General features: G+C 43.1%; 1 protein-coding gene across 5 annotated transcripts in view; it reads right to left on the bottom strand.

Moving 5' to 3' along the window:
* TBC1D12 (TBC1 domain family member 12) overlaps positions 1-27,893 on the bottom strand; it is a 1,516,811-nt gene that overhangs the window by 904,509 nt on the left and 584,409 nt on the right. The window lies entirely within an intron of this gene.

Raw genomic sequence — 27,893 nt, 5'->3', positions numbered from 1 at the left:
AATGAATTTAGCTACAAAATAACCTGATAACGAATTGTTCGGGTGTTAAACAAGGCACAAAACCAACAGCGAGGGACATCATGGTCTGGGCCTAAACAGGTGTCGCAGTAAGAATGAAAATCTCTGTGAGGCATTTGCTTTCCACAGGCAAGATAACTGTTAATTTTTTCTGACATCGGTTAGAGCAAGAAAAAAGAATCCCCAATGGGGTACTTAGCTTTAGAAGACTTCAGGTCTGAAACTCGAAAAAACGAAACTTTCAGGTAGAGGCCGACCGGCACTTGCGAACTGCTTCTGCTTCGGGCTCCTTCTCGGCAAGAAAGACGGATGTAATGATGTCGGCTGCATATTTTATACCCTTGACGTCATGGAAGAGGTGACAGCAACCAAAGCAGAAATCCCAAGACTCTGGTATTCGGGCCAACTGAGGGCTACCTGCAGGCAGATAACCCAAGTGTGATGACTGCAACAGTGAAACACGAAGACATCTGATAATGCACAGACCCTGCCCTGATACGTAGATACTTCCTGCATGACTCCCTTATGGGGATGTGCAGATAGGCTTCTTTTAAGTCTAGAGTGACTAACCAGGCATCCTTGGCTAACATAGGGAGAAGCTGTTGCAGGGTAAGCATCTTGAATTTTGTTACCACCAGAAAGGTGATGAGAATTGAAAGATCCAGGATTGGGTGCCAAGAGCCCTCTTTCCTAGGTACCAGGAAGAGTCTGGAGTAGAATCCTTGACCTCTCTGTTCTACTGGAACAGGATGAATAGCTCTGATATTGAGCAGGGAAAGTGCTTGGTTTTCAGCCTCGCCCACTGGCTTGGAGGAAGGTATGGAAACCCGCTTGGGGTTGGCAGTGAATGGAAATAAAATTTGTACCCCTGGGATACAATGTTGAGGACCCATCGGTCCTGAGTGATGGACATCCAGTTTTATGCATGAAGGGCAAGTTTTCCTCCTTGGGGGCACAAGCAATTGGACAGGGCTGGGAAATAGAGTGAAGAAGTAATTGTGAGTTTTTTCCATAAGGAGGTGGCTTACCACTCCCTGCTTTAGGGGTGAGGGCACTCCACTGCTTAGATCTCTGCATACCCTGAGACTGTAGTCTGGGTGGTCTGTTTCCCCTGGGTCTGGTTTGGGAAGGCCTGGAGGGGGCTGGAAAGGACTAGTGTTTTGAAGGGCAATGCCTACTGAATCTAGGGGGTTGCACTTGTAGGAATTATTTAACAGTTTGCATAGATTTAGCTTTTTCTTTCATCTTTTTAAGAACCTCTTCTGCTTTGGTGCCAAACAAACAGTCCTTATTCAAAGGAGCGTCTAATAATTTAGATTTGACATGATCTGGCAAGGTCTGCTCCTTCAACCAAGCATGTCTTCTCAGTGCAGAGCCAGTGACTGCTGCCCTGCAAGATGCTTCTAGGGCATCAAAACCACACTGCAAAGTAAGCTTACTAACTTGGTTTGCAGAGTGCATACGCTCCTGCAATTCTTTATTTTCTGCACAATCTGGAAAAGTTACCACTTTTTGTTTAATAAGTTCCACAATATGTTGCTGGTATTTCAGGATGTGAAACTGGCAATTCAATCCCCTGATAGCAAGAGTTGCAGAGGTATATACCTTCTTATGGCATCTGTCTAAAGCTCTGGAATCCCTGTGCGAAGGGGTGGTATTTTTGGCTGTAGTAGCCTTAATACCTTTAGGCCCCTGGGAAATGATCTCTGGGTCAGCAGTAGGATTCTTGAAAAGAAACTTGTGAGTATCAAGTACTCTGTAGTACCTGTCTGGTTTCCTAGGGGCAGGAGGTAAAGTGTCTGGAGTAAGACTGGATTACATGAAAACATCATCTACAACATCCAGGGCAGGGGGTATAGCTAAAGGCCTGTACTGAGGCAACCCTAAAAATTTTCTGAGTCTCTTTTTGGACTGAGGATAGTCTCGGCATTCCCGATGGAAATGCTCTCTTAAAGTACGCAAGGTTTCACCAAAAAAAAAAATCCTCTGGAGGGGAGGCAGAGGGAATGGACTCCTCAGCATCTGAATCCTCATAGATGGATAAGGGCATGTCATCAGAAAGGTCAGAGTCATTGGACTCCTGGTCTGTAGAACATGAAGGGGATTGGATTCTTTGTCTCTGTGCAGGGGAAGGTTGGCTTCCCCTAATCAGCATAATAAGGTCTTCAGCCATTCTAAGCATTTGTTTTTGTGGCATGGGTGCCTGAGTATGCACTTTGGTTGTCGGTTTTCTAGGCATAGTGCGTTCTTTGGGCCTAAGAAACTCGGTAGTTTTAGTTAAAAATGAAATCATTGGTTTGTTTTGAACATCGGTAGAGCAAATAACTGCCTCAGAAGCCGGTGCCTGCACAGCAGCTCCGGTCCTATCCAAGGTAGAGACATCCACTGGTTCCATAATCAAAGAAGCATCTCGCGGCATACCAGACTCCAAATGGGTCTTAGCAGAGGACTACAAATCCACTGAAACTGACAACAGGGGCTGCTAAGGCGCCTTACTGAGTACCGGCGGACTGGCAACTAGCTTAACCAAAGCGTCGTCGGCAGTTTTGGACCTATGCGGTCTGTCTCTGTCTTTAGCCTTAGGTTTTTTTTTTCGGAAGATCCGTAGTCAGATGGCTAACCGAAGCCATTTCAGAATATGGAGATCAAGAGCGAAAGAATTTACCAACAAAGAGAGCCCGATGACGAATGGTTCAGGTGTTAAGGCACAAAACCGACACCGAGGGACGTCGTGGTCTGGGCCTAAACAGGTGACGCAAGAATGAAAATCTCTGTGAGGTATTTGCTTTCCACAGGCAAGACAATAGTTAACTTTTTCTGACATCGGTTAGAGCAAGAAAAAAGGATCCCCAACGGGGTTCTTAGCTTTAGAAGACTTCAGGATTATTCAACTCGAAAACGAAAAATTCAGGTAGCAGCCGACTGGCACTTGTGAACTGCTTCTGCTTCGGGCTCCAACTCGGCAAGAAAGACTGATGTACTAGCGTTGGCTGCCTGTTTTTATACCCCTGATGACCTGATGTCAAAGAAGAAGCAACAGCATCCGACACAGAAATACAAAGTTTCTGGTATTCGGGCCGACTGAGGGCTACCTGCAGGCAGATAACCCAAGTGTGATGACTGCAACAGTGAAACACGAAAAACATCATCTCATTCCTTGACCCCAGAAAGCACAGCAGCAGTTGGAAAAAGCTTTCTAATGGCACAACTGGAGTACAGCCTCCCTCCACTTTATTACTCTACTACTGTCTTCCAGGAAAGGCAATTAGAAAATGTGTAAATTTCGAACTCTTGTTTCACTTCAAGAACACCGCAACCAGGTCTTAAATACAAATGTCTTCTGATTCAGTAAATAGTAGATCTACTCCAGGCTCCCTTCTTTGTAAACTTTTTAAATCACATCCATTGACCATCTTTTGTAGGCAGGCTTTCAATCCAACACTTCTAATATAACCTTAGATCATGCCCTCAAAACATTTTATCATTCTATACTTTTAAACTGGACTGCAATGACCTTGGCTTTCAGTGCTAGCCCCAAATCTCTGGGAATTCCTGCCTGCTTCTCTGAATAATAATGAGACATACTCTGTGTTCAGAAACAAACTGAAAAAAGCATCTGTTGAAAGCTGCCTGAAGCAAATGCTTCTAGGATAACATGCTACCATATCTTTCCCAGCTACTTCTGCTTCCTCTATTCATAAGCTCAGTCTACCACCATTAACCATGCATATGCAAACTTTAAGCTCTTCTAATAACCCTAAAATTCTTACCAACTCTTGTTTGTTTGCGTCTTACGGCTTTTCCCGGTTAGGGGTCGCCACAGCGGAACTCCAGTCCGCTAATGATTGGCAGTTGATTTTTACATACCGGCTTGTCAGGCCTGATGCACAACCTTCAACAAAGGTACGCCCATTCACGCATGTTTCCACGCAGAAGACGCTCTAGCTGAGAATCGAACCGGACAGTGTCTTACTGTGAGGTGATTCTTACCAACTCTCCCAAAAGAAAAAGACTATAGTATTGGGAGCCGAGTTTTTTCCCCTTATTCCAGGTGTAACATATAAATAAAAAAAGAAAACACTGGAAGTGTGCAACATGTGGTCTACATTTCTAATGTCCTAATTATCTGACACTAAAATTGACTTGTCTTTCTAAATTGGTCACTCACTGTAATGTGGAATATAGTACATATTAAGCTACTACTACATCTGTGCTATTTTGTACACGTTATAGTCCATATATTTCAAGTTACTTTTCACTGTTTTAATACTGCTTTTTCTAATATTTTATGTTATGCTGTTGTCACTTATAGTATGTTATATAACTACATGTTTCTTTTTTTTTTTGCCATGCCAACAATTGTATTACCATGTTGTAACAACAAATCATGTAAGTTATCTTCAGGCATTGTACATCAATGTACATACTTTTACAGACATTTTACATATAACTTGGGTCTGCCTGATTCCTGGACATGCTTGCTGGGCTACTATTTCCTCTTCCTGGACATACTTGCTGGGCTACTATTTCCTCTTCCTTCTTCCAGTTCTTTTTTATTTTACTTTCTCCTCTGCTGTCCCAAAATGCTTGTTAAGGGTCCAGGTACATCTCTAGTTCACAAGGATAGAAGTCTCTTAGATATGCAGGCTTTTCATTTTCCCAGCAGGCTTTTATGATAGGAATAGAGATATTTTTCTTCCTACGAGTCTGATTCAAGTAGTTGTTACATCACATATGCTCCCTATTCCCCTACTTTAATAGCATCCCTCTCAACTGTCCAAATTTTTGCAGAATGTCCAGATTTTTCCTTCATATTTTTGGTCTGTATTTCAAACAGTGGTTTTCTTGCAAATCATTGAGGACTGAAGTCACTAAATGACAGACATTTATACACCCTTCAGAAAATGGAAACTAAAGCAAAACCTATTACGCCATCAACTTTCTAAGTTAATAGTGTATTAATATAAAAATTAAACCTAGATTTGGGCCTTTGTTCCCCCATTATGTTTGGCTTTGTCCAGATTTCTTCTGTGAAGAGGTTGAGAGGTATCTTCTCAATAATTTTGTCACCATTTCTTCCTTTAAGTTGAAAGCGTTTGAATTTAATTATGATTTGTCACAGCCGTTTCCTCGTGACCATCTCTGCGATGGAAATTCAATGTGCTCTGTCCATCTTAACTTCTTGTACAAGAATGCCTGTCTTTTTATTGACACAACTTCTTGTAAATCCATACAGCATTTCTCAAGTTCTCTCTCTCTCTCACCTTGTTTTGTCCTCCAGCTGTACTAGTCTTTGGTTTAAATATTCATGTTTCACTTATTACTAAGTATTTCTTTCACCTGCTTTCTGGCTGCTTGTATTGTAATTAATGCATTTGAATGGGTCAACAGTATTTATTCAATCTCCTGCATTCTTCTGTTACTAGAAGCAGTATTTTCTAAGAGAGTCCCATTTAATGCAGGCAGCCATTTAAAAGGAAGTCTATCTTCATTTTTAGAGAATTTAATGGGAGTTTGGTTCTGCCACAGAATCATCTACATTCTTCTACCTTTTTTTCAACTTCCATAGTGGTTTTGCAGTCCTTAAGCTACAATTCAATTAATGTTTCTTTTTTTTTTCTTTTGAGTTGTTGCTTAGATGTCATGAGGTTCCAACTTGTGTTACTCTAAGGATTAGTAATAACAGGAACCCACAAATTAAGACTTGGAGTACATCTAGCTGAATAAAATTGTGAAGAGAGGTCTGGTTTCTCCATTTGACTGAGTGAGGGCCAGAAGAAGCACAGTTTTCCATGTGCAGAATTTGAGGATGACAGAAGCTGCTGGCTCAAAAGGGGACAAAGTAAGTTTTTCCAACACAAAGTTAAGGTCTCATTGCAGAGTGATACGCTTCCTTAGAGATTTAAGGTGCAAAATCTCCTCTCAGGATAGGTTTGACCTCTGTCCTGGACATGAGAGGAGGCTCCAAAGGTAAACATGCATTGACAGCAGATAAGTGGGCTTTAATGGAACAATAGGCCAAGACAAAATAAGGTACCTCACTGAGTTATTGAAATACAGTGGGAATGTCTGACAAAAGGGGTTGCAGTCTGTGTTTAAGACATCAAGTGGAAATCTCTTCCACTTGGCCGTGTATGATTTCCTGGTAATGGGTTTTCTGACTTCTTGTAGAACCCGAACCACCTCCTCAGAGAAAACATGCATTTTAGAGATTAAAATCCTATCATCCAGAGAGTGAGAATGAGGGGGGGGGGGTCAGACTGGGATGAAGGGAATTGCCCTTTCTGTTGAGTGATGTGGTCTGGCTGCAGAGGGATTCTCTAGAAACTTTCCTTTGACAGGTGACACATGAAAGGGAACCAATGCTGTCTTGGCCAGCAGGGGTCCAGAAACAGAAGCTTTGGAGACTCCTTCTGGACTTTGAGCACAAGTCATGGAGGAAGAGGCAGAGGAGGGTATGCATAGAGACACTTTGTGTTCACTGGAAGAAGAGGGCTTCTGTCTTCCAGACTAGTGAAGATAGGTTTGTGGGGCAGAAAAGAGGAAGTGGGTAATGTTTCTGGGAAGCAAAAAAGTCCATCTGTGGTGTTCCCCACAAAAGCATGATTGGGACATTTTGATTTTGATAATTTTGTCCCACTTGCTGTACTTTACCCTATTTGTCGTTATATATATATATATATATATATATATATATATATATATATATATATATATATATATATATATATTTATTTTTTTCATCGTGTGGATTTTCACACAATTGTCCTTTGGGTAGTTTTTATTGTCTGTTTTCTCAATGGATATAACCAGTCTTCTTAAGGGGTTAGCCTCTGACCTCGATGATCTTGCGGTGTTTGGCTTGGGTGTTGATCAACCCCAACAGAATGGATCCATTTTAGCACCTATTGATAACACATGTGAGGCACAATTTTTGAGGCTGAACAAGAGCATGAGGTCTCTTCGTAGCAATGTGTGGCATCTTAGGCTATTTAAGGCCTATATTATTAAGGATATTACACCTAGGGGACTCAAGAGTCCGTATTCAGCCACTTGTAAATAATATTGATGCCACTTTGACTAAGCTTTGGGCTGATGCCCAACATAAGGCTTCTATTAATTTTGTTGAGATCCTAGCAGGACATTATGAAAGGACTATTGACCAAGAGTTACAAGATATTACACAGATGTGTGATTCAATTAAGCAATTTGAGGGTCAAACCCACTTATAATTTGAATTTTAAGAATCTCAGTAATGATTTACTGAGCTTAGAACAACAACTTAAGGAGAGGAAGAAAAATAAATTTTTGAGGGATCTCGCTGATTATGACAGGGGGATCCTTTTTCTAAAGATTAGGCTAAACATGTAAGGTTTCAACAATCTCATAAATATGCTTCCAGAAAAAAATGACCGTGCTCTATTTTAAAGAAAATGTCCACTATGAGTTATAAAACTTCTGGAGATGATTCATCTTCAGCCCTTGAGTCTGATGCACAATGCACCACAGGATCCCCAACACCCAAAAGAAGTAACATTGTCCCTTTATATGTAAACAAAAGCGGGGGGGGGCAGGAAGCACAAACGAATTGGACAATATAGAAGGATTATTGAGAATGTTTGCTCAGAAATAACTAATTCTAATGTGTTAAATATTTCATCTTGTTCCTTGTCATCTGTTCATATTGATATCTTGAATAAAGGACTAACTTTTATACCACTATACCTGGGTTTTTTGTTTCTGAGGACAGTTTTACCAATGATATTACAGTTTTTTGTAGAATACTTAACCTACGGTTATTTTTTCAGGATGGAGATTCCAGTGGGCTCCAGGAAGAATTTAGATATCATAAATCTACTTTTACACATCCTATGAACTCTAATGTGCAAATATTTCAGAGTAGTGTCCATAGAGATATACATTTCTATTCGAGGAAGTCTAGTGTTGGATTGAATAATCTCTCAAAGATCGCACTGGAATGTATTAAGGAAAGTACAGTTTTGTACCTACCATAAATGTAGATGTTCGAGTGCTAATACAGCTGCAGTCATAACAGATGGGTTCTCCTGCCGTCAGGCGGGTCCTCGGTCGGCCGAATTCCAAAGTCTAGGTCCGGCGTCGGTTGTCGTCGCTTCTTCCCTGACGTCAGTGCAACAGGGGTATAAAAGAACCAGCCGACACCATTTTCTTCAGTTTTTCTTGCCCCAGATGTCAGGTGCCCCCAGAAAGAAGGCAATACATAAAATTATGTAATAATGCAATGCAATATAATCAAAGACCAGTAGTTGCAAGCAAATACACCATAAAAGAAGACCCCTAGAGGGGAAGGAGGGAGGGAAACCTGGACTGCAGCTGTATTAGCACTCGAACATCTGAATCCCAAAGCTAAGAAAGGGGTGGTAGGCACTAGGTGGAGCTAGGAGGAGCCAAAATGCCCTGCAAGACTGCAGTGGCAAAGCCTGCTCTAGATTTGGAGTATAATGGTAGGTTGTAGTGCTTAGAGAAGGTATGCACAGAACTCCAAGTGGCTGCTTCTAAAATATCCTTGGTAGGAACTCCTCTGAGGAAGGCTGCAGAGGTGGCTGTGGCCCTGGTAGAATGAGTTCTAATGCCTGTAGGTACAGTTTTGCCATGAAAGGAATAGCAAAAGCGTATGCAGTGGGCTATCCATTTTGAGATTGTCTGTTTGGATATTGACTTTCCTTGAACTCCTACCGCATAGACCACAAAAAGCTGTTCTGATTTTCTGAAAGGTTTTGTTCTGTCCAAATAATAACGCAGTTGTCTGTGGATGTCCAAGGAATGCAGTAATCTCTCCCCTTTGTTTTGAGAATTAGGATAAAAAGTAGGTAAATGTATGGCCTGATTTAAAGCTACCCTGGATACCACTTTAGGCATAAAAGATGGGTTGGTACGTAATGAAACTCTGTCCTGATGGAAGATGATAAAAGGCTGGACAGCCATAAGAGCCTGTAGTTCTGAAACTCTACTAGCTGAAGTGATAGCCAGAAGGAAAGCGGTTTTCCAGGACAAATATTGTAAATCTGATGAGGCAGCTGGCTCAAAAGGAGGCAAAGTCAGTTTTTCCAGAATGAAATTAAGATCCCAAGCAGGTATTGGTTGTTTTCTTGGAGGTCTTAAATTATTAGCCCCTCTGAGGAACTGTCTTAATAGAGGGTGGGAGAATAAAGGTGGATCAGTGTTGTATTCTGCAGAAATGGCTGAGGCATGGATTTTGATGGAGGAGAACGAAAGTCCACTGCTTAGCAGTTCAGCCAAATATTGTAGTATTTGAGGTAAATTCAGTTTTCCAGGGCACTGGCCCTTTTTCTCATTCCAAACACAAAAACGTTTCCATTTTGCAGAGTAAGCTTTTCTAGTTGATGGCCTTCTGGCCTCCAAAATGACATCCTGCACCTCCTTGGAGAGCAGGGCCTGCTACGATGCTAAGGAATCTTCCATGCGGCTAGATTGAGTGTTTTCAGCTGACTGTGAAGAGTTTTGAAGCTGTGCTGAGTCAGAAGAAGAGGCATTAGAGGCAGGGTCCATGGTGGGGAATGTGTCAGGCTCCTCAGGAGTGGGTACCAGTGTTGCCTTGGCCAGTCCGGAGCAATGAGGATCATCTTTGGTCTGTCTGCTCTGGTCTTCAATAGGACTTTGGGCAGCAGAGGAAGAGGTGGGAAGGCATAAACTGTCATTGATGTCCAACTGAAAGAGAGAGCGTCCACTCTCCAGGCCTTTGGATGGAAGATCCTTGAGCAGACTTTTGTCAATTGATGTTTTTTGTGGGAGGAAAAGAGATCTATGTCTGGCCTTCCCCATTCTTGGATTATTTCTGTAAAAACTTTTGGATGCAACTTCCATTCGTGTGGATCTGTCATATTTCTGCTTAGGTTGTCTGCCAGCGTGTTTTCCTTGCCTGGCAAGTTCTGTGCTTGTAGTTCCATTTGTAAGTCCATGGCCATGTTCCAAAGTGACATGGCCAGTCTGCATAGGGGATAAGAATGTGTTCCTCCCTGCTTGTTTATGTACCACATAACTGTGGTGTTGTCTGTTCTTATCAATAGCTGGCCTGGTTGTAGAAGGTCCTTGAAAGCTGTAATAGCATTTATCACTGCTAGCATTTCTTTTTGATTGATGTGAAGGTGCTTTTCTTTCTGGGTCCATTTGCCCTGAATGCACCGGTCTGTCATGTGCGCCCCACAGGCTAGTCCGAGGCGTCTGTTGTGATGACTTGATTTGCTTGAGGCTTGCTGAATGGAAGACCTGTGTTTGTTTGGCATGCTTGAGCCCACCACAGAAATTCCTTTTGCAGACATGGAATTAGTGGTATTATTGTTTCCAAACTGTGGCTGTGTTGAGACCATATGTTTTTTAGGTACCATTGTAGTTTTCTCATATGCAGCTTTGCACATGGGATTAGTAAGATGCAAGATGCCATGAATCCCAGAGCCTGCAGGATTTTCCTTGCAGTCAGCCTGGTGCAATTTGCCAGTGTTCTGAAATATTGAATTAGTTGCCCCTGCTTCTCTGGCGTGAGGTAGGCCATCTGGGTGTTTGTGTCCAAATTGGCACCCAGGAAAATTATCTTCCGAGAGGGTATTAGTCTTGATTTCTCTTTGTTGACTGTGTATCCTAGAGAGTTTAATAACATTATTACATAAGCCAGATGTTTCAGAAGAATGTGCTTGCTGTCCGCTTGGATCAGGCAGTCGTCCAAATAAGGGTATATTTGTATCCCTTGAAGTCTGCAGTAGGCAATTACTGATGCCAGGCATTTTGTGAATACTCTGGGCAGTAGATAAACCAAAGGGCAATGCAGAGAATTGATAATGGGTTGAACCTGCAAGAAATCTGAGGTATCTTCTGCAATTTTGTCTGATTGGGACATGCAGGTATGCCTCCTTGAGGTCCAATGTTACCAGCCAAGACTCCTTGCCCAGCATGGGAAGAAGTTGCTGTAGAGTGAGCATCTTGAATTTTGGTGCAGTAGGAATGTGTTTAGGATGGAAAGATCCAAAATAGGTCTCCAATCTTTTCCCTTCCTTGGCACCAGAAATAGCCTGGAATAAAAACCTTGACCTTGTTCGTGTGTAGGTACCTCTTGAATAGCTTTCATGTTTATAAGATCTGAAATTTGCTTTTGTGCCTCTGCCCTTTGATTGTGTGGCAGGTTTGGCATGCCTTTCATTTTGGAAGGGTATGAAAATGGAATTTGTAGCCTCTGTTTATAATGTTCAGGATCCATTTGTCCTTTGTGACAATATGCCAATTTTTGAGAATAGTGCCAGCTTTCCTCCTAAGGGGCTGCCATTTGAGACCTGGTTGGCATGCAAAGGGGAAAGTCATTGGTTTTGCTTTCTGAAAGATTGTGAGTTGTCCTCACCACCTCTTTGTGTAGGAGCTTGCCATTGTCTGCCTCTATGCAGCCTTGTGTTTGTCCTCTGCCCCTCGCCGGCCTGTATCTGCCTCTTTGGGGTCTGTCTGTGGCAGGAAAGGACCAGTTTTTGGAAGGCCAATTTCTACTAAAATGTGGGGGTTGAACCTGCAGAAATTCTTTCACAGTTTGCATTGATTTAGCCTTTTCCTCCATTTTCCGTAATACTTCCTCAGCATTTGCCTGAAATAGTACATCCTTTTGAAGAGGGGTGTCTAGTAATTTAGCTTTGACATGATCAGGCAAGGCTTGTTCCTTGAGCCAGGCATGCCTACGTATGACTGAGCCTGTAACAGCAGCTCTACATGAGGCCTCTAGAGCATCAAAACCACATTGTAAGGTATGTTTACCCACTTGTTCTGCACTATGCATCAAATCCTGCAACTCCTTCATGTCTGGTTGTTCAGGTTGTGACATTTTACTTTTCAATTGAGATAACAGAAACTGTTGGTATTTTAGCATATGAAACTGACAGTTTAAGGCCCTCATGGATAAGGTAGCCTAGGTATATACCTTTTTCCCCACCTTTCTAAGGATCTGGAATCTCTCTCGGAAGGCAATGGGTTTTTGGCAATGGAGGCCTTAACTCCCTTGGGCCCCTGTGAGATGGTTTCCAGGTCAGCAGCATGGCTTTTGTATAGAAATTGGTGTGAGTCAGGAACCCTGTAGTACCTGTCAGGCTTAACTGGAGCTGGAGGAAGAGAGTCCGGGTTAAGGCAGGCCTCCGAGTAAACATCATCTAGGATGTCCAGGACAGGAGGTATAGCCAGAGGCCTGTGCTGGGGTAACAAAAGAAATTCCCTGAGCCTTTTCTTGGAATCTGAATAATCCTGGCCTTCCCAGTGGAAGTGTTCCCTTAAGGTATGCAGAGTTTCACCAAATGAGTAATCCTCAGGGGGGGGGTACAGAAGGAATAGATTCATCTGCATCAGAGTCTTCAAAAGGGGAGTAAGACTGTTCCTGATAATCAGAGTGCTCTGAAATAATGGAGCCCTGATCAGAGGAGGGGGAATCTTCCTCCACTCTGGGTCTTTTGTCCGGAGGTAGCTGAGAACCTCTGATTAGAGTAATTAAATCCTCAGCCATTTTAAGCATCTGTTTCTTAGGCATGGGGCCTGGAGATGGGCCCTGTGTAGCTGGTCTCTTAGGGTGCATGGTAGCTTTAGACTTGGTGAAAGCCTTGATGGAGAAAGAAGAGGAAGGTCTGAAGACACCTTGAGTGGAGGTGGACCTGTCCACATTCTGTGTTTCAACGCCAAGCGTGTTTTCGGTATCTGTAGTCAGGGTGTGGGCCGAGGAGCCTGCGACCTCGGGTACAGGAGACACCGCCAAAGATGTGTCATCGGTAATCAGGGGCTGCATAGGCGCCTCGCTGAGAACCGGACCACGTGTAGTCAGCTTTGGCGTGGTGTCGGTAGAGGCCGTGGACCTCGAGTGTCGGTCCTTGTCTTTGCGTTTTTTAGACAAAACCTGAGTCGGAGTATCCGACGACATAGTATAGTTAAATGCTTTCCCAAAATAATGCTGGGCGAACTCCGCCCGACGCTTAATAGTGCGTTTGTTGAATGTAGCACAAAAGCGACAGACCGAGACGTCGTGGTCTGGGCCTAAACAAGGTATACAGAGGGAATGGAAATCCTTATGCGGTATTTGCTTCCCACAAGAAATACAATTATTAACTTTGTCTGACATCGGTCTGAGGCAAGAAAAAGTTTCCCCAACGGGGTACTTAGCTTTTAAGACGACTTTGGTTCCAAATTTTTCGTAATCTCAGGAGCTGGCCGACCGGCACTTGCGAACTGCTTCTGCTTCGGGCACCGCGCGGCAAGAAAGACTGAAGAAAATGGCGTTGGCTGGTTCTTTTATACCCCTGTCGCACTGACGTCAGGGAAGAAGCGACGACAACCGACGCCGGACCTAGACTTTGGAATTCGGCCGACCGAGGACCTGCCTGACGGCAGGAGAACCCATCTGTTATGACTGCAGCTGTATGCACGATGAACATCTGGCCAATAACCACAAATTGGTTATATTGTCTGCTGATAAAGGTGGGGCGGTTGCAGTCCAAGATTGGGCTCAATATAATGCCGAAGCTATGAGACAACTTTCGGATGGACGACATTATACTTGTTTGCCCCTTAATCTGACCCCTTCCTTAAAGAAACAGATTGATGAATTTTTAACTTTAGCTAAAGATGAGGGTATTATTTTGAACCAAACTTTTTATCGTCTATCTGTACCAGACCCCCTTTCCCAATATATCTATTTTCTCCCAAAAATACATAAGGACCCATGGATTCCCCCTGGCAGACTAATTGTATCGGGAAGGGGCTCATTAACAGAACCACTCTCCCAATTTCTAACCAAGTGCCTTAAACCCCTTTTGAAGTGGGTACGTGCCCACATACAGGACACAACCGAATTTCTTCAGATAATTTCTGAACTACAGTTAGAACCGGGATGGTTACTTTGTACCCTTGACGTAACTGCCCTTTATACTAATATTCCTCATTGAGCAGGTATTTATGCATTGGAATATTGGCTTTCCAGATCTGGATTATATTCACCTGGATTCAATACACTTCTATTAGGATTAGCCAAACAGGTGCTTACCAAAAATGTATTTTTATATCGTGATGCATGTAATCTTCAAATTCAGGGTACGGCTATGGGGGCTTCTTTCGTCCCAATATACGCCAATCTATTTATGGCATACATTGAAGAGCAGATTATTTATGACAACTCTCACAATATATTTTTGGAGCACATGGACATATGGAAGAGATATTTGGATGATTGCTGGTTGGTATGAAGATCAGATTCGGATTACCTACAAGAATTTGTCAACTATTTAAATGAAAACAAGTGGGGAATACAATTTACGGTGAACTATAGTAAGGACCGTATTACATTCTTGGATGTATTGGTGATCAGGTGAAGGGATAATACCCTAAGTTCTGAAGTTTACCGTAAATATCCAGAGTACAATTCCTTTCTCCATGCCTCCAGCTATCATCCTCCACACATATGTAAGAATATTCCAAAGTCTCAATATATGAGAATGAAACGCATTTGTTCAGAGGATGTTTCATATGATTTATACAGGGACGACCTTACCTCCTGGTTTTTGCATAGGGGTTATAAGTTGGGACATATACTGCATGCTAAGATTACTGTGGACTCCATGCATAGGGATTCTCTTCTAGAATAGAAGGTTAAGGCTTAAGAGCATGATTCAACTATTCGTTTTGTGACTACTTATGGTAGGAACACTGCTGTTCTAACTAACAGTGTCCAACGACACTGGAATATTCTCTTGGTAGACAATAAACTTTCTGAAATTTTGAATAATAGATGCTACTTCTCCTATAGGAAGGGTAGGAACCTAGGGTCTATCTTGATTCACTATAAATGTGGACGTAGCCAGCAGGTTCCACAGGGTCAATCTATTCTATTTGGGGACCATTTGGTTGGTTGTTTTCCCTGTGGTCACACTGTGTATACTGTTCTAGAATTTGCAAGACCAAAGACTTTAGCAGAAAAGATACTAGTGATACTGTCAAACTGATTGGGTCAACTACCTGGCTACATGCAGCTGTTCTGCGTTTTATATTGGCCAGACTTGACATCCAGTCAAATTCAGGATTGCGGAGCATTTTAGTGATATCAGACATCAGAGAATTACTAATGCCCTTTATAAACATACTGTTTCACATAGTAATGCATCCTTTTATTTTACCATTATTTATCGTATCAGGGGTAATAGATCTAACAAGATTGGTTGGCATCAGACTCTCAACAATATGGAGAAAAAATGGATTATTAAGTTGGGGGGTTTATCTTCTCCTGGATTAAATGAGCACCTTTAAATATTAAGTGTATTAATTAAGCCTCATTTGCTGACTATACAAGAGAAAGTGGATGTTCTGTTTATCAAATGTATGCACTGAAGAAGGCTGCTTTTATTTGAGCCGAAACCGGTCTGTTTGTTGTTCTCTTTCTTATGTGCTTTTTAGCACTATATTAAATTTGTTTGCTTGCCACAGTCTGCTGCTCTGAATTTTGTGAATTGCTTTTACTTGGGACCTTGCAGTTGCAGTACATGTAGGGTTGTTCCTTTTATGCGGTTTTTCCTTACTGCCCTGCCCACTTTCAGGAACATGCAGCTAATGCAAAGCACTAACTGTCCAGATACATAAGGAAAAAAGGACGGTTGTCCAGAAAGAAGGCTTCCAAGGTTGCAGTTCCAAAGCCTAGGTCGACATGGGGGGGGGGGGGTGTTCTGTGGAGATAAAAGAAAGTGAAGGAGGAGGAAGGATGACTGTATACCAACCCCAGCCCTTGGATGCCTCCAGGACATGGAGATGGGAAGGGAAATTATACTGCAACTGTGACCCTTATTGAACATTTACAATTATGTTATGTTGCAAACATAACTGCAATATGTTCATTGTACAGTTCACTGATGCAATAGTCTTCATATCTGTGAAGATTCCCAAAACTCAAAGACAAATGAATGTCTAGCCCTGGGGATGCACTGGGTGTGGTAACTCTTGCAGGTGACTCTAGAAGTAACATCTAGAACTGAGGATCAGGTAGCTGCTTCAAAAACTGCCCTGACATTTGTCACAAAGTGAGCGTGAAGGCAGAAGTGTAAAGATGGGAAAATGTTCTGTATTTGCCTCATATTTTCTCCTAGATTCCTTCTTACTTCAAGATGGATTCTGATAATTTTAAGTCTATTTCTGATGATCTATTTCCTGTCAACATGAATACTGCCAGCGTAGAAAATTCCAATGTGGAAGACCATAACTTGTGCCTAATATGGAAAGGCACAGATTATGATGTCTGCAGATTCTTAACAACCAAAAATAACACAAAGGTTCAGTTTTAATTGGCCAGTGGCTACAGTTTAATAGATAAAAAATATTCTGCCTAGATGCAATAATAATGATAATAATAATATTCGGGGAGACAAGGCCTTGACTGGTAGTCTCCCACGTCCGTGTGACCTTTTACAATAAAAGAGATGATTCTACTCTGCTAAACTGTGTTGCATGAAATTATTTTTGTACCATAAGAATATGATGCCATGAAGTCTCAATTTTTTTCAAGCCATTTGTGAGTTGCTGCAGCAGAAATCACATCTGGTCCCATTCGTGGCAATTTTTCCATCTAGTGCATTTCTCGCGAGCCAGCACATAACTTTACCACCTTTAACAGAGTTTGAAATCACTCCAGGTAAACTTTGATAAACAATCTTTACAACAGATTATTAAATTGTACAAGAGTAGGACAAAATACATATATTTCATTTAATAGTGGGTTCTAACCATAACAAAAGTACAGTTGTGTACACTTACGATAAATGTAGCTGTTTGAGTGTATTCACTGTTGCAGTCATTACATTTGGGATATCTGCTTGCAGGTTGCTCTCAGTCGGCCTGATTAACAAAGCCTTGGGTCCTGCGTCTGTTGCTGTCCCTTCTTCCACGACGTCAGGTCGTCAGGGGTATAAAACATGCAGCTGACGCCATTACATCAGTTTTTCTTGCCCCAGATGTCAGGTGCCCCCTAATGGGAAGCAATTAAACATAAAAGCACAAAGATATACCTCCAACAAAAAAGCAAATACACCAAAAAGGCTTTTAAGCATAGTAAAGGAAAGTAGAGGTATAGCCAAAAGAAGTTAGGGGGCTGGAGGGAGGGTAACCAGGACTGCAACAGTGAATACACTCAAACATCTACATTTATGGTAAGTGTACACAACTGTACTATGTTCTTCATGTTTCACTGTTGCAGTCATTACATTTGGGTAGATTCCCAAAGCTACGGTTGGGAGGAGGAGTTTAGATAGCATTAGGACCAGCTATAAGGCCCTGCAAGACTGCAGTGGCAAAGCCAGCTCTGGATTTAGAGAAAATTGGCAAATGATAATGTTTGGTGAAAGTATGTACAGAACTCCAGGTAGCAGCTTCTAGGATGTCCCTGGTAGGGACGCCTCTGAGAAAGGCTGTAGAGGTAGATGCAGCCCTGGTGGAGTGAGGTCTGATCCCCTGGGGGATAGGTTTTCCATGGCGTTTACAGCAGAAATGAATGCAATGGCTTATCCATTTAGAAATGGTTTGCTTTGAATAGCCTTCCCCTCTGCCGCTGCAGCAAATGCTACCAGCAGTTGTTCAGATTTCCTTTGAGGTTTAAACCTGTCCAAGTAGAATCTAAGTTGTCTATGCACATCTAAGGAATGCAGTATCCATTCCCCTTTATTCTGTGGACTGGGAAAGAAGGTTGTCAAATGAATGGACTGATTAAGAGTCACACTGGATACCACCTTGAGCATGAAGGATGGATTGGTTCTGAGGGACACCCTGTCCACATGAAAGATGATGAAAGGCTCCACTGCCACAAGGGCCTGTAATTCGGATACCCTTCCAGCTGAAGTGACTGCTAAAAGGAAAGCTGTTTTCCAAGTAAGAAATTTTAAGTCTGCAGTAGCAGCTGGCTCGAAAGGAGGTAGAGTGAGTTTTTCCAAGACAAAGTTAAGGTCCCAGGCTGGGGTTGGAGCTCTCCTGGGCGGTCTCAAATTTTTGGCCCCTCTGAGGAACTGCTTGAGCAGTGGATGAGAGAAGAGGGGAGGTTCTGTGTTGCAATGAGCTGAAATGGCTAAGGCGTGGATTTTAATGGAGGAAAAAGACAGGCCCTTGTGAAGCATCTCAGTTAAGTATTGCAAAATCTGAGGTAAATTGGGTGCTGCTGTGCTCATCCCTTGAAATTGGTTCCAAGCACAGAATATTTTTCATTTTTCAGCATAAGATTTTCTAGTACTAGGCCTCCTTGCCTCTAAGATGATATCCATCACAGGTTTACTGAGGGATGGTAAAGGAGAGATTAAGTAATTAGCCAGGCTGCAAGGTTCAGTGTTGGAAGCTGAGGGTGCAGAATCTGGTTCTCCTGCTAAGACAGCAGGGAAGGATTCTGAGGCAGGTGCCACGGAGATAACTGTGAGACACTGCACAGGAGGGGGTACCAGTGTTGGCACGGCCAGTTTGTAGCAATCAAAATCATCCTTGGTTTGTCCTGTTTGATTTTTTAGTAGTACTTTGGAGAGCAGAGGCAGAGGGGGGAAGGCATAGACTGATAGGTTTTTCCAGCTGAAGGACAGAGCATCCACTTTCCAGGCTTTTTTGTGGGGAGTCCTTGTGCAACATTTGTCTAATTGGTAGTTCTGGGGAGAGGCAAACAGGTCTATAGCTGGGCTCCCCCATTTGCTTGTCAACATGTTGAAAATCTTTGGTTCCAGTTTCCATTCGTGTGGGTCCATGAGTTTTCTGCTTAGTCCGTCTGCCAGTGTATTTAATTTTCCTGGCAGGAACTGAGCTTGTAGGTGAACTTGGTAGCTCAAGGCTGTGTTCCACAATGCCATGGCTAGTCTGCAGAGGGGGTAAGAATGTGTACTCCCCTACGTGTTTATGTACCACATAACATTGGTGTTGTCTGTCTTTACCATTAGTTGTCCTGGAAGAATGTGGTCCTTGAAGGCTGTCAGAGCATTCTGCACAGCTAACATTTCTTTTTGATTGATATGCAGCTGCATTTGACTTGGGTTCCATTTGCCCTGAATGCACTTCCCTGGCAGGTGAGCCCCCCATGCATAGTCTGATGCATCTGTTGTTAGGGTTTGGGCAGCAGGGGGTGGTGTGAAAGGTAGTCCCTTGTTTTGGTGGCAGGCCTCTGCTCACCAAAAAAACTCTAGGCATAGGCAAGGTATGATAGGAAAGTACACTTGTGTACACTTACCATAAATGTAGATGTTCAAGTGTATTCACTGTTGCAGTCAATACATTTGGGTAATCTGTTGTCAGGTTGCCCTCAGTCGGCCTGATTAACAAAGTCTTGGGTCCTGCATCGGTTGCTGTCCCTTCTTCCATAACGTCAGGTCGTAAGGGCTATAAAACATGCAGCCGACGCCATTACATCAGTTTTTCTTGCTCCAGATGTCAGGTGCCCCCCAAATGGGGAGCAAAATATGTAAGTAATTAAAAACACAAAATATACCTCCAAACAAAAGCAAATACACCAAAAAGGCTTTTAAGCATAGTAAAAGAAAGTAGAGGTATAGTAAGAGAAAAACAGGGGGCTGAAGGGAAGGTAGCCAGGACTGCAACAGTGAATACACTCAAACATCTACATTTATGGTAAGTGTACACAACTATACTATGTTCTTTGTGTTTCACTGTTGCAGTCATTACATTTGGGTAGATTCCCAAAGCTATGGTTGGGAGGATGGATTTATATAGCATTAGGACCAGCTATAAGGCCCTGCAAAACAGCAGTGGCAAAGCCAGTTCTGGATTTAGAGAAAATTGGTAAGTGATAATGCTTGGTGAAAGTATGAACTGAACTCCAGGTAGCAGCTTCTAGAATATTCCTGGTAGGAACACCTCTGAGAAAGGCTGTAGAAGTAGATGCAACCCTGGTGGAATGAGATCTGAAGCCCTGGGGGATAGGTTTTCCATGGTGCTTATAGCAGAAATTAATACAATGGCTTATCCATTTAGAAATGGTTTGTTTTGAAATAGCCTTCCCCTCTGCCCCTGCAGCAAATGCTACCAGCAGTTGTTCAGATTTTCTTTGAGATTTAGTCCTGCCCAAGTAGAATCCAAGTTGTCTGTGTACATCCAATGAATGCAGAATCCGCTCCCCCTTGTTCTGTGGATTGGGAAAGAAATTTGGCAAATGAATGGACTGATTAAGAGCCACACTGAATACCACCTTGGGCATGAAGGATGGATTGTCCTGAGTGACACCCTGTCCGCATGAAAGATGATGAAAGGCTCCACTGCCATAAGGGCCTGTAATTCAGATATCCTTCTAGTTGAAGTGTTTGCTAAAAGGAAGGCTGTTTTCCAGGAAAGAAATTTTAAGTCTGCAGCAGCAGCTGGCTCGAAAGGCGGTAGAATGAGTTTCTCCAATACAAAGTTAAGGGTCCAGGCAGGGTTTGGAGATCTCCTGGGAGGTCTCACATTTTTGGCCCCTCTGAGATACTGCTTTGGCAGAGGATGAGAGAAGGGTGGGGGGTCTGTGTTGTAATGAGCTGAAATGGCTGAGGCATGGATTTTTATGGAAGAAAAAGACAGGCACTTGTGAAGCATCTCAGTTAAGTATTGCAAAATCTGAGGTAAATTGGGTGCTGCTGTGCTCATTCCTTGAGATTGATTCCAGGCACGGAATCTTTTTCCATTTGTCAGCATAAGATTTTCTAGTACTAGGCCTTCTCGCCTCCAAAATGACATCCATCACAAGTTTGCTGAGGGATGCTAAGGGGGAGTTTAAATGATTAGCCAAGCTGCAAGATTCAATGTTTGGAGCAGAGTGTGCAGAATTTGGTTCTCCTGCTGAGACAGTAAGGAAGGTGTCTGAGGCAGGTGCCATGGAGAAATTTGTGACACACTGTGCAGGAATAGGTACCAGTGTTGGCGAGGCCAGTCTTGAGCAATCAAAATCATTTTTGGTTTGTCCTGTTTGACTTTTAGTAGAACTTTGAAGAGCAGAGGCAGAGGGGGAAAAGGCATAGACTGATAGGTTTTTCCAGCTGAAGGACAGAGCATCCACTTTCCAGGCTTTTTTGTGAGGAGCTCTTGTGCAAAATTTGTCCAACTGGTAGTTCTGTGACGAGGCAAAAAGATCTATGTCTGGGCTCCCCCATTTGCGTGTCAACATGTTGAAAATCCATGGTTCCAGTTTCCATTCATGTGGGTCCATGAGATTTCTGCTTAGTTCATCTGCCAGAATATTCAGCTTTCCTGGCAGGAATTGAGCTTGTAGTTGTACTTGGTAGCTCAAGGCCATGTTCCACAATGCCATGGCTAGTCTGCAGAGGGGGTAGGAATGTGTACCCCCCTGCTTGTTTATGTACCACATAACCGTGGTGTTGTCCATCTTTACCATTAGTTGTCCTGGATGAAGGCAGTCCTTGAAGGCTGTCAGTGCATTCTGTACAGCTAGCATTTCTTTTTGGTTGACATGAAGGTGCATTTGACTTGGGCTCCATTTGCCCTGAATGTACTTCCCTGCCAGATGAGCCCCCCATGCATAGTCTGATGCGTGTGTAGTTAGGGTTTGGGTGGCAGGGTGTGGTGTGAATGGCAGTCCCTTGTTTTGGTGGCAGGCCTCTGCCCACCATAGGAACTCTAGGCGCAGGCAAGGTATGATAGGAATCATTGTTTCCAGGCTGTGACAATGTTGACTCCATAAACTTTTTAAGTACCACTGAAGTTTCCTCATATGCAGTCTTGCATATGGAATTAGAAAAATGCAGGAGGTCATGAACCCCAAGGCTTGCAGTATTTGTCTTGCAGATAGCAGGGTTTTTGTGGCCACCTGTTTGAAGTAAGTCACCAAATTAATTTGATTTTATGGAGTAAGGAAAGCCATCTAGGCAGTTGTATTCAAGCTTGCTCCCAGGAATGTAATTTTTTGAGAGGGTACCATTTGTGATTTCTTTTCATTTATGGTGCACCCTAGACAAGTCAGAACCCTTTTTAGGGCAGTGCAGAGAACTGATAATGCAAGTAGCCTGCTTTGAAGTGTAGGTATCGTCTGCAAGATTCCCTGACTGGCATATGCAGATAAGCCTCTTTTAAATCTAGAGTTGCCAACCAGGCATCCTTGCCTAGTATAGGAAGTAACTGGTGAAGAGTCAGCATCTTGAATTTTGGAATGTCCAGAAAGGTGTTTAGAGTAGACAGGTCTAGAATTGGACGCCATGATTTGTCTTTTCTGGGTATCAGGAAAAGTCTGGAATAGAAACCTTGTCCCTTTTCCCCTTCTGGTACTAGTTGAATAGCCCCCATGTTTAGGAGGGAAAGTACTTGTTTCTGAGCCTCTGCCCACTGATTTGGGGGCAGGTCTGGCCACCCGTTTGGTGTTGGCAACATGTGGAAATGAAATATGTATCCCTGGGACATTATATTTAAAACCCATTGGTCCTGGGTTATAAGTTGTCAGTTTTTTGCATGAAGAGCCAGTTTTCCCTGCAAAGGGGCGGCTGAGAGGTAAGTGCTTGGTAATTTTAAAGGAAAGTCATTCAGACTGTTTGCCATAGGGTGCCGTCTTGTTATTTCCAGATTTGGAAGTGGAAGCACCACATTGCTTAGTTCTGAAAGTCCCTTGGGACTGAAACCTGGTGCTTCTGGAGTGTCTGGGTTTGGCTTGAGTACCTCTGGAAGGAGCTGGAAAGGACCAGTTCTTAGTAGGCCAGTGCCTACTAAATCTTGGAGGTTGTACTTGTAAGAAATCTTTCACAGTTTGCATAGATTTAGCTTTAACTTCCACCTTTTTTAGAACTTCTTCAGCCTTACTGCCAAACAGACGGTCCTGCTGCAAAGGAGCATCCAACAGTTTTGCTTTAACATGATCAGGCAGAGATTGCTCCTTAAGCTAAGCATGCCTTCTAAGCACAGACCCAGTAACAGCAGCCCTGCAAGAGGCCTCTAAAGAATCAAAACCACATTGCAAAGTATGTTTTCCAACTTGTTCAGCTGAATGCAATAAATCCTGTAAATCTTTATTTTCCACACAGTCAGAAATCAACATCATTTTCTGTTTAAGCAGTCCCATGATATCCTGTTGATATTTTAGCATATGGAATTGACAGTTTACAGCCCTGATTGCCAAGGTTGCAGAAGTATAAACCTTTTTACCCCATCTATCCAGCGCCCTGGAGTCTCTATCAGAAGGGGTAGGATTTTTAGCAGTATAAGCCTTAATGCCCTTGGGCCCTGAGAAATGGTTTCAGGGTCCGCAACAGGATTTTTGAAAAGGAATTTGTGGGACTCAGGAACCCTGTAGTATCTGTCTGGTTTACTAGATGCTGGAGGCAAGGAATCAGGGGCCATACTGGATTCCGAAAACACATCAACAATGTCTAGTACAGGAGGTATAGCCAAAGGCCTATGCTGAGGAAGGAGGAGGAAATCCCTAAGCCTCTTTTTGGATCCAGAAAAATCCTGACTTTCCCAGTGAAAATGCTCCCTTAAGGTATGTAAAGTTTTCCCAAAAGAAAAATCCTCAGGGGGAGAAGAAGAGGGAATGGAATCCTCTGCATCAGAGTCCTCATAAGTAGGTATGGACAAATCCAGGTCATTAGAAGAGTCAGAAGAAACAGAGTCCTGTTCAGAAGATTCATAGTCAAGTTCAGCCCTAGGCCTCTTAGAAGGGGGGGTGGTTGACTACCCCTGATTAGAGTAATTAAATCTTCAGCCATTTTGATCATTTGTTTTTTTAGGCATAGGGACCTGAACATGTGGCCTGGGCATCGGTTTTTTAGACATAGATCGAGATTTAGGCCTTAGTATTGAAGGTGGAGTCGGTTTAATATGCAAGTCTGTAGGCCTGAATACACCCTCAGAAGCCGGTGCCTGCACAGCGGCTCCGGACCCATCCAAAGTAGAGACATCTGTGGGTTCCATAGGTAAAGCATTTCACAGCATATCGGACTTCGAATGGGTCTCAGTAGAGCCCTGCGAATCAGAAGTAGCGGGTATCAGGGGCTGCGAAAGCGCCTCACTGAGTACCGGCGAACTGGCGACTGGCTTAGGAGAAGCGTTGTCAGCAGTTTTGGACCTCAACGGCCTGTCTCTGTCTTTTTCTTTGCGTTTTTTTTGGCATTCCGGTAGTCAGATGGCTAACTGACATCATTTCTGGATAATTAAACCGAGAACCAAAATATTTAGAAGCAAAAATGTACCGACGACGGATAGTGCACTGATTAAATAAAGCACAAAACCGACAGCAAGGTACGTTGTGGTTAGGGCCTAGGCAAGGAATACAGTACAAATGAAAATCTTTATGAGGTATTTGCTTCCCACAAGTAATACAATTATTAACTTTTACTGACATCGGTAAGGAGCACGAAAAAGTTTCCCCAACGGGGTACTTAGCTTTTAGTTGAAGACTTTGGTTCTGAAACTTGAAAATGAAAATGTCAGGAGTCGGCCGACCGGCACTTGTGAACTGCTTCTGCTTCGGGCATCGCATGGCAAGAGAGACTGATGTAATGGCATCGGCTGCATATTTTATACCCCTGACAACCTGACGTCATGGAAGAAGGGACTGCAACCGACGTAGGACCCAAGACTTTGTTAATCAGGTCGACTAATGGCAACCTGCCAGCAGATTACCCAAATGTAATGACTGCAACAGTGAAACACGAAGAACATTCATTGTTTCTAGGTCTTGAGAATGTTGGCACCATAGGCTTTCTAGATACCACTGTAGTTTCCTCATACGCAGTCTTGCATATGGAATTAGAAGAATGCAGGAGGCCATGAACCTCAAGGCTTGCAGTATTTGTCTTGCAGATAGCAGGGTTTTTGTGGCCACTTGTTTGAAGTAGGTTGTCAAATGAATTTGCTTTTCTGGCATGAGGTAAGCCATCTGGGAAGTTGTATTCAAGCTTGCTCCCAGGAATATAATTTGTTGACGGTACCAGGTGTGATTTCTTTTCATTTATGGTGTATCCCAGACAAGTTAGAACCCTTTTTACAAAGGCCAGATGATTTAAGGGTATGTCCTGGCTTTCTGCCTGAATTAGACAATCTTAGACAATCGTCTGGGTATGGGTATATTTGAATATTTCTTTGCCTGCAAAATGCAATAACTGGAGCTAGGCACTTTGTGAATACCCTGGGTGCAGTAGATAAGCCAAAGGGCAGTGCAGAGAACTGATAGTGCATGTAGCCTGCTTTGAAGCGTAGGTATCTTCTGCAAGATTCCCTGATTGGGATGTGCAGGTATGCTTCTTTTAAATCTAGTGTTGCCAACCAGGCATCTTTGCCTAGCATAGGAAGTAATTGGTGAAGAGTCAGCATCTTGAATTTTGAAATCTCCAAAAAGGTGTTTAGCGTAGACAGGTCCAGGATAGGACACCATGAAATGTCCTTTCCGGGTACCAGGAAAAGTCTTGAGTAGAAACCTTGTCCCTTTTCCTCTTCTGGTACCAGTTGAATAGCTTCCATGCTTAAGAGAGAAAGTACTTGTTTTTGGTCCTCTGCCCACTGATTTGGGGCTAGGTCTGGCCACCCACTTGGTGTTGGCAAAGTGTGGAAGTGAAATCTGTATCCCTGGGACACTATATTTAAACCCATTTGTCCTGGGTAATGAGTTCCCAATTCTTTGCATGAAGAGCAATCTTTCCCCCCAAAGGGGCAGTCAGTTGATAAGTGCTTGGAAATTTTAAAAGGAAGTCATTGAGACAGTTTACCATAGGGGGAGTCTTATTATTCCCAGACTTGGAAGTGGAGGCCCCCCACTGCTTAGTTCTGTGAGTCCCCTGGGACTGAAACCTGGGGTTTTTGCTATGTCTGGGTTTGGCTTGAGAAGACCTGGAAGGGGCTGGGAAGGACCAATTCTTAGAGGGCTAGTGCCTACTAAATCTAGGAGGCTGAACTTGTAAAAAATCTTTAACAGTTTGCATAGATTTAGCTTTATCTTCCATCTTTATACGAACTTCCTCAGCCTTGTTGCCAAACAGGCAGTCCTGATTTAAAGGAGCATCCAACAATTTAGCTTTAACATGATCAGGCAAAGATTGCTCCTTAAGCCAAGCATGCCTTCTGAGCACAGACCCAGTAATAGCAGCCCTGCAAGAGGCCTCTAATGAATCAAAACCACATTGCAAAGTATGTTTTCCAACTTGTTCAGCAGAATGCATTAAATCCTATAATTCTTTATTTTCCTCACAGTCAAGAATCAAAATCATTTTCTGTTTAAGCAGTCTAATAACATGTTGCTGATATTTTAAAATATGAAACTGGCAGTTTAAAGCCCTAATGGCCAAGGTTGCAGAAGTGTAAACATTCTTACCCCATCTATCCAGCGCCCTGGAGTCTCTATCATAAGGGGTAGGATTTTTAGCAGTAGAAGCCTTGATGCCCTTGTGCCCCTGTGAAATAGTCTCTGGATCTGCAATATGATTTTTGAAAAGGAACTTGTGGGACTCAGGGACCCTGTAGTATCTGTCATGTTTTCTGGGAGCAGGAGGCAGGGAGTCAGGGGCCAAACTAGATTCCGAGAAAGCATCAACAACAATGTCTAGTACAGGAGGAATAGCTAAAGGCCTATGCTGAGGTAGGAGAAGGAAATCCCTAAGCCTCTTTTTTGAATCAGAGAAATCCTGGCTTTCCCAGTGGAAATGCTCCCTTAGAGTATGTAAGGTTTCCCCAAAAGAAAATTCCTCAGGAGGGGAAGCAGAGGGAATAGAGTCCTCTGCATCAGAATCCTCATATGTAGGTAAAGACAAATCCAGATCATCAGAAGAGTCAGAAAAAACAGAATCCTGATCAGAAGATTCATAATCAACCTCAGTCCTAGGCCTCTTAGAAGGGGGGGGGGGTTGGCTACCCCTGATTAGTTATTAGATCTTCAGTCATTCTTATCATTTTATTTTTAGGCACAGAGGCCTGAGCATGTGGCCTGGGTGTCGGTTTTTTAGACATAGATCGAGATTTAGGCCTAAATAATGAAGGGGGCATCGATTTAATATGCAAGTCCGTAGACCTGAATACACCCTCAGAAGCCGGTGCCTGCACAGCGGCTCCGGACCCATCCAAGGTAGAGACATCCACGGGTTCCATAGTTGAAGCATCTCGCGGCATACCGGATTCTGAATGGGTCTCAGTAGAGGCCTGCGAATCAAAGGTAGCGGGTATCAGGGGCTGTGAAAGCGCCTCACTGAGTACCGGCGAACTGGCAACTGGCTTAGGAGATGTGTCGTCAGCAGTTTTGGACCTCGGCGGCCTGTCTCTGTCTTTATCTTTGCGTTTTTTCGGAATCCCGGTAGTTGGATGGCTAACCGATGGCATTTCTGGATAATTAAACCGAGAACCTAAATATTTAGAGGCAAAAATATACTGACGACAGATAGTGTGCTGATTAAATAAAGCACAAAACCGACAGCAAGGTACGTCGTGGTCAGGGCCTAGGCAAGGAATACAGTACGAATGAAAATCTTTAGGAGGTAGTTGCTTTCCATAAGTAATGCAATTATTAACTTTTACTGACATCGGTAAGGAGCAAGAAAAAGTTTCCCCAACGGGGTACTTGGCTTTAGTTGAAGACTTCGGTTCTGAAACTCGAAAACAAAAATTTCAGGAGTCGGCCGACCGGCACTTGTGAACTACTTCTGCTTCGGGCACCGCAAGGCAAGAAAGACTGATGTAATGGTGTCGGCTGCATGTTTTTTACCCCTGACAACCTGACGTCATGGAAGAAGGGACAGCAACCGATGCAGGACCCAAGACTTTGTTAATCAGGCCGACTGAGGGCTACCTGCAAGCAGATAACCCAAATGTAATGACTGCAACAGTGAAACATGAAGAACATGGAAAAGATATCCTTCTTTGTAACAGATAAGGTCTAATCACATACAAAGACAAGA

The sequence above is a fragment of the Protopterus annectens genome, chromosome 14.part0, assembly GCF_019279795.1.
Source record: "Protopterus annectens isolate FY-2018-M chromosome 14.part0, PAN1.0, whole genome shotgun sequence".
Lineage (NCBI taxonomy): Eukaryota > Metazoa > Chordata > Ceratodontiformes > Protopteridae > Protopterus > Protopterus annectens.
The sequence above is the reverse complement of the archived record's forward strand: the minus strand, read 5'-3'. Positions and strand labels throughout refer to the sequence as shown.